General features: G+C 36.6%; 1 pseudogene; it reads left to right on the plus strand.

Annotated features, from left to right (window-relative positions):
- Positions 1-289: 289 nt before the first annotated feature.
- LOC113296961 lies at positions 290-4465 on the plus strand (annotated as a pseudogene).
- The last annotated feature ends 1260 nt before the right edge of the window (positions 4466-5725 follow it).

Below are 5725 nucleotides of genomic sequence, written 5' to 3' on the forward strand. Positions count from 1 at the left end.
TCAATTGTTATTCACTAGAGGTTTGTCAGTCTGTTGGTCACTAGTACGGTGTCATTGTCATGTACGTCGAAGTTGGGGTATGTGATTGCTCTTTGGAGCTTATATCAATGAATATCTCCTTTGTTCAAAAAAAAAATTCCATTTTCATGGATTATTAATATTATCTAGTACTGTTCATTTCTTTTATCATATGTTTCTCTTCTAGATCTTATTTTATATGAGTTTTTTCTTTTTTTGCCTTTGTTAGTTGAAGTGCATAACATCAAAGTTCAGATAAATCATCATAATGGTGTCATCCATGAAAATACAGATTAAAATATAGAGTGAGAAGTCTTTGTTGTATAATTTCTGTGTTCTATTAAAGAAAATTTTAATGGTTTTGTTACTTTCGTATGTCCATGAGTACACAGAGATCAACAACTGTAACGTGTAGAAGGAAGGTTTCAGTGCATCGATGTGTTTTCTGCCAAATCAGCTTTCATTTTGGATGAAAGCTTAAAACGGCAAATCTCACCTCAGTAGTCGAAGTTCACTGTAAAACTGTAAGTAGCACATATTAAAAGTTTAAATCGCACAAATTATCCACACACACGTGCGTTAGATACACATAACTCCTCTCAGGGCGGTAGTTTGCAGCTTTAAAGTTCTCGAGATCATAAAATTTTCGGCACGATCAACGAAGATATCCCGTGGAGAATCTGTTATCTCTTTCACTATGGAACCCCAGTCTAAATCAACACTAATCTCATAGTAGTTCACAAAGGCTAAGTTAAAGCGGCTTTTTATGCGATCGAGAGCGTCTATGGGAATTGAGTTGATTTGAATCGGATCACGCTTGAAGTCCTGAAAAACAATAGTCATATTTGTTCCCGCAGGTTTAAACCTCAGATAAACAATCTCGATCTCGTTTAGGTTGGTGAAAACTACAACCACACCCATTTTCCAGATTTTGAACACTGTGAAACCCACCGACAAAAAGGTTCAGGCACGCATCCATTTCTTCTGTCAAAATTATTCCTAAACCCAGAATTTTTAGAATTTTGTTTCCGTTTTTTAACAATTCAATCTCCTCTTCTCTGTATCTCTCTTTGTGTCTCTCGAGATCCAAAGCAAGGAAGAAATAAGAAACTAACCAGAAGAAGGAATAGAAGAAAATCAGAAAAGATGTTTTCTCTGATGGCGAACAAAATAGCAGATCTAAAAATTGATGGAGAAAGATCATGATGATGGTGACCACCGGTGGGTTGTTGAAGGTGCTAGAAGACATGGATCGTCGTTGGATATCAATTCTGTTGGAAATCGACTATGACGAGCAAGGTGTTTTTTTTTTGTGTGTGCTTGACAGGAAAGTGATGATGTTGGCGATAGGTTGTTCATTTTTTGAGCTTTTAAATCACTGAATTCCCGATTTATTGAGGTTCTTCTGCAATTACATCAATTAGAACAAATGATTCTTTTAGGAGTTGATTGTGCTGATGAGATTCTTTTATTCCAGATACACACAGTGTCTCATGGCTAACACCAGCGGGAAGAAGCTTATCAAAATTGATGTCAGTTCAGATACCGTTTGCCCATGGTGTTTTGTAGGCAAAAAGAATCTTGATAAAGCTATTGAATCATCAAAGGATCAATTTGACTTTGAGGTACTCACTTTTCCATATCATATTTGTTGCCTAATTACTTGGTTCACTTATCATCCTCTTGCCATGTTTGTTTTGCTGATTACTATGGATATATACTTGCAGGTTAGATGGCATCCGTACATGCTTAACCCTTCTGCTCCAAAAGAAGGTGTTCTTAAACGGGATTTCTACAGGGAAAAGTTTGGACCTCGTGTTCAACAAATTGAGGTCGAATGACAGAGGTTTGCCTCGATCTCACTATAAAATCAGGGATGGTGATTTGTATACTAGCCATCTCCATTTTTCTATTACAGGTGTTCCGTGGAATTGGGTTCAACTATGATATGTCCGGTTTCACGTATGTATGAAGCATATTTAGTGGCTGATAAATTGGCTGCAAGTATGATTTTCTTTTTCAATTGTTGTCATCTCATGGTTCATAATTTTGTGTCTATACAGGGGAAATACACTGGACAACCACAGGCTCATCACTTTTGCTGGGCACCAGGGACTTGAGAAGCAACATGTTCTTGTGGAGGAATTGGGGCTTGGCTATTTCACACAGGGAAGATACGTAGGAGACAGGTAAGCGGCTTTGTTTAGGATGTTAGTTTCATTTGACTTTTCGTCCAAGCGAACCTAGGGTGTACGAGGAAAAATTGGCGGTTTTTGTGCATTCCATGTTGTTCATTTCTTATTTGCATGTATGCAGTGATTTACTGATGTGCAGATTGATATAATTCTTATTCTAGTATGTTGTAACTGCAATATTTGTCCTAATTAAACAAATACTTCCATGATAAGATTGTTAATTTACACCGCATTTAGCTTTTAGTGTCAATACGTATGCAAGAATGTTTGTCATTTGAGAAAAAAATTGTCTCTCGCTCGTTGGCACCAGAATTCAGATTCTCATGATTGGTTGTGCTGCAGGTATTATGCATTTAAAAAAATTTGTTGCATAGTCCTGGAAATGGTTGCATAACACGTTATGCAGCTATTATTGTAAGTGGATGATAAGTTATGCAACCTTTTTTTTTTGCATAATTTGTTATGCAGTACAGAAAATGGTCGCATAACACGTTATGCAGCTACTTTTTGTTAGTATTGAAACCAAGAAAAAAAAAAATTGTCACGAAAATATGACTGCATAATGTATCATGCATCGAGAAAATTGTTGCACAATCTTTTATGCATCGAGGAAATATATGCATAACCTGATATGCATCCGTAAATATGGATGCGTACTGCATAATGCATCAATTTTTTTTATATACGCACTAAAATCAACCAAAACAATGGTTACATAACTTGTTATAGATGCATAACTTTGTTATCCAAATGCATAATTTGTTATGCAGTGGAGAAAATGGTTGCATAATTCGTTATGCATCTGCAGAATGTGTTATGCATCTTTTTTGGTGGCTGCATAATGGTTATGTATTAAGTTTTCGAAAATTTTGCCTAAAATGATGATCACCTCCGATTTTTTTGTGAAAAACAAAAATTTGATATTCTTGTTTGTACTCGTTGCGTAGCTCTCTTAAAAAGATTTCCAACGATATAAAATTTGTAAAATTTCAAGGCGCGGATTTTTAAATATGTTATATCCAAGTTACGTTACCAATTATACCCCTGATGCATAACCCGTCATGCAAACATTTTTAATAATTTCCTATAATTATGGGTGTCACGGAACTAAAAATTAATTGTGGGCCTGACAATGAGAATATAATTTTTTTTTGGGCATGCGCCTCATTTTCCCTTTAGGTTGACCACGACGAAAGGTGCATCTACAAGCCCAACTAGCACAATAGAAGTCACGCCAAAGACGGTTGTTTCCTTGGAGGGAAGATTTCCTTGAAATTCATCCCTCTTATGAATCTCATCACCAGAAAACGGATAAGAGCGGAATACAGGTATGTATTTCCATTTTTTTTGGACATTGCGGACAAAGTTCTTTAGATCTTCACTACGAGCCCTATTCCTGGTTTGCTTCTCTTCCTCAAACTTACTTGAATCATTCCTCTGTCCCATAGGGGTCTGCACCAAATGGAATTTGATATTCTGTCTCATTTCTGCGCCCACCTTGATGGGGTCATACAAATGGAAGTGCAAGAGAGGCAGCCTCTTCTCATCTTCAACTTGAAAGAAAGCTTTGTTTACATCTCTGTACAAGAATTGAAAATGGAAATCTGGACTGGAGGTTTTATAGAAGAACCCGTTTGCGTGGACTTCAAGGGTGCCAACAGTGGTCTCTCCACCTTGTTCTCCTACCTCAGGAAAGACTCTGAGGCCAGTTAAAGTTATAATGTTGGCCTCTTCATCCATCTGCAGGTCTTTGTTTTCTGATAAATATTTCTCAGGTCATATCCCCATAAAAATTCTCCATTCATGTCTTCGTTGCAAATCGAGAGCAAGTCTTTCCTGAGTAAGCATGTGCTCAACTTCCACTTCCAGTGCAGACATGCCCGGGTACCTTTCTATGGCTTCCTTTCTGGCCTCAAGAAAATACTGGCTTTCAATTGGGCTTGTACCAAATTCCGTTGAGAAGTGATGTAAAGCTATCTGCATATGGGAACAGAAGAGAAAGAGAAGGCTTAGTAATAAATACTGGCTTTCAATTGGGTTTGCAAGTTGATTCGACAATCAATCTCAATGACTAACCAGGAAAGATATAGTGAGGATACTAAGCCACTTTCTAGATTTATGATGAGTTGGAAACATACAAGGACATAGTGTCTGATATGAAAATCAATAACATTAATCACTACTAGATCATTCATGTATACAAATTATGAGCTGAAAATGAAGCAACAAGAGCATGTATATAGGTACACATGTGAAATTAGAGATTATTCTGATGATTATCGAACAACAATTCGAAACCCTAAAATATAAAATTAGACAGAAACTTGATGAAAAGGTCGAGAAAACTAGACTTAATTAGGATCCTAAGAATACAAATCACTTGCAGGATTGATATGATACATACCTGAATCGTTAATCAAACGAGGAATTTGATTCTACGTCTCGTTTCGATGTCAACACAAAGTTACACACAAGTTGCAACTCTTTTCAACAACAAAAGGAAAAGGAAAATATACAAAAGAGTCCCTCTATTAACACCCGGTTTACAAAAGAGTCATGCTGCTACAAACGATTAACAAATTAGTCACACTTCCGTTTGTAGTAGGGTTAAGTCGGTGGGTCCCCCAGAAGTCAGAGTTAAATGGATTGGTTAAGTTACCAACCTGTCCTTAAGTTAACTCTAATAGATCGGTCGCCGTAAATCGTGTTTACATTACATCTTGAGGGTCGTTTCGACGCGCAGGATTAATCACAACTAAACAGGTTCTACAACATACTTAGGGTTCTCATCTCCTTCTCATTATTTGCGGATATTTTTTTCTTCTTTTCTTAAGTTTTTCATCAGGAACAAATGGTGATCGAGTGAAATAAACAAGTGAGGTTTCTGCTCAACTATTAGTATTTAGGGCTTAGTAGAGATTTTGGGACATACAGGTTGAAAACAAGGAGTACCATTTGTTGAATACAAGCAATTGACAGGTGAATACAAGGAACTGGGAGTTAAATTGATAGCTGGGAACAAGGATTTTGTTAGAAGAGATCGTCAAGATGTTAACGAGGTCATTAATCTTTAACCCCTATTGTGCAATTTCAATTATTTTCAGAAATCCTTGTTTCGAATTTGGTTTTTTTTCTTCTAACCCTAATTTTTACTAACCGGGGATTCATGTAATTGTATTAGTAATTGAGTAAATTGTATGTTGTCATGTGTGTGCAGGAAATATATGAAGAACCCAGTTATAATATTTGGATACGAACTATGGTGATTGTAGAAGTCTAATTTCTTATACTGAAGAAATGAGTATTGAAGTGTACAGTGAATTTGTGAATGCTACTTTGGGGATGAATGCTGTTTTGATTGACTTGAGAAGGTACATACTCAAGTTGCTTGCGTTGATACAGAAAGGAAAGTGATGGTGTTGCTGTTGTTTTTGATGAATGATAGAAGTTTAAGTTGTGTGTTTGAAAGTTTTGGGGAATGGGTTGCTCTATGATTTGATTTGCAGGTTGGA

The sequence above is a fragment of the Papaver somniferum genome, chromosome 7 (assembly GCF_003573695.1).
Source record: "Papaver somniferum cultivar HN1 chromosome 7, ASM357369v1, whole genome shotgun sequence".
Taxonomy (NCBI): Eukaryota; Viridiplantae; Streptophyta; class Magnoliopsida; order Ranunculales; family Papaveraceae; genus Papaver; species Papaver somniferum.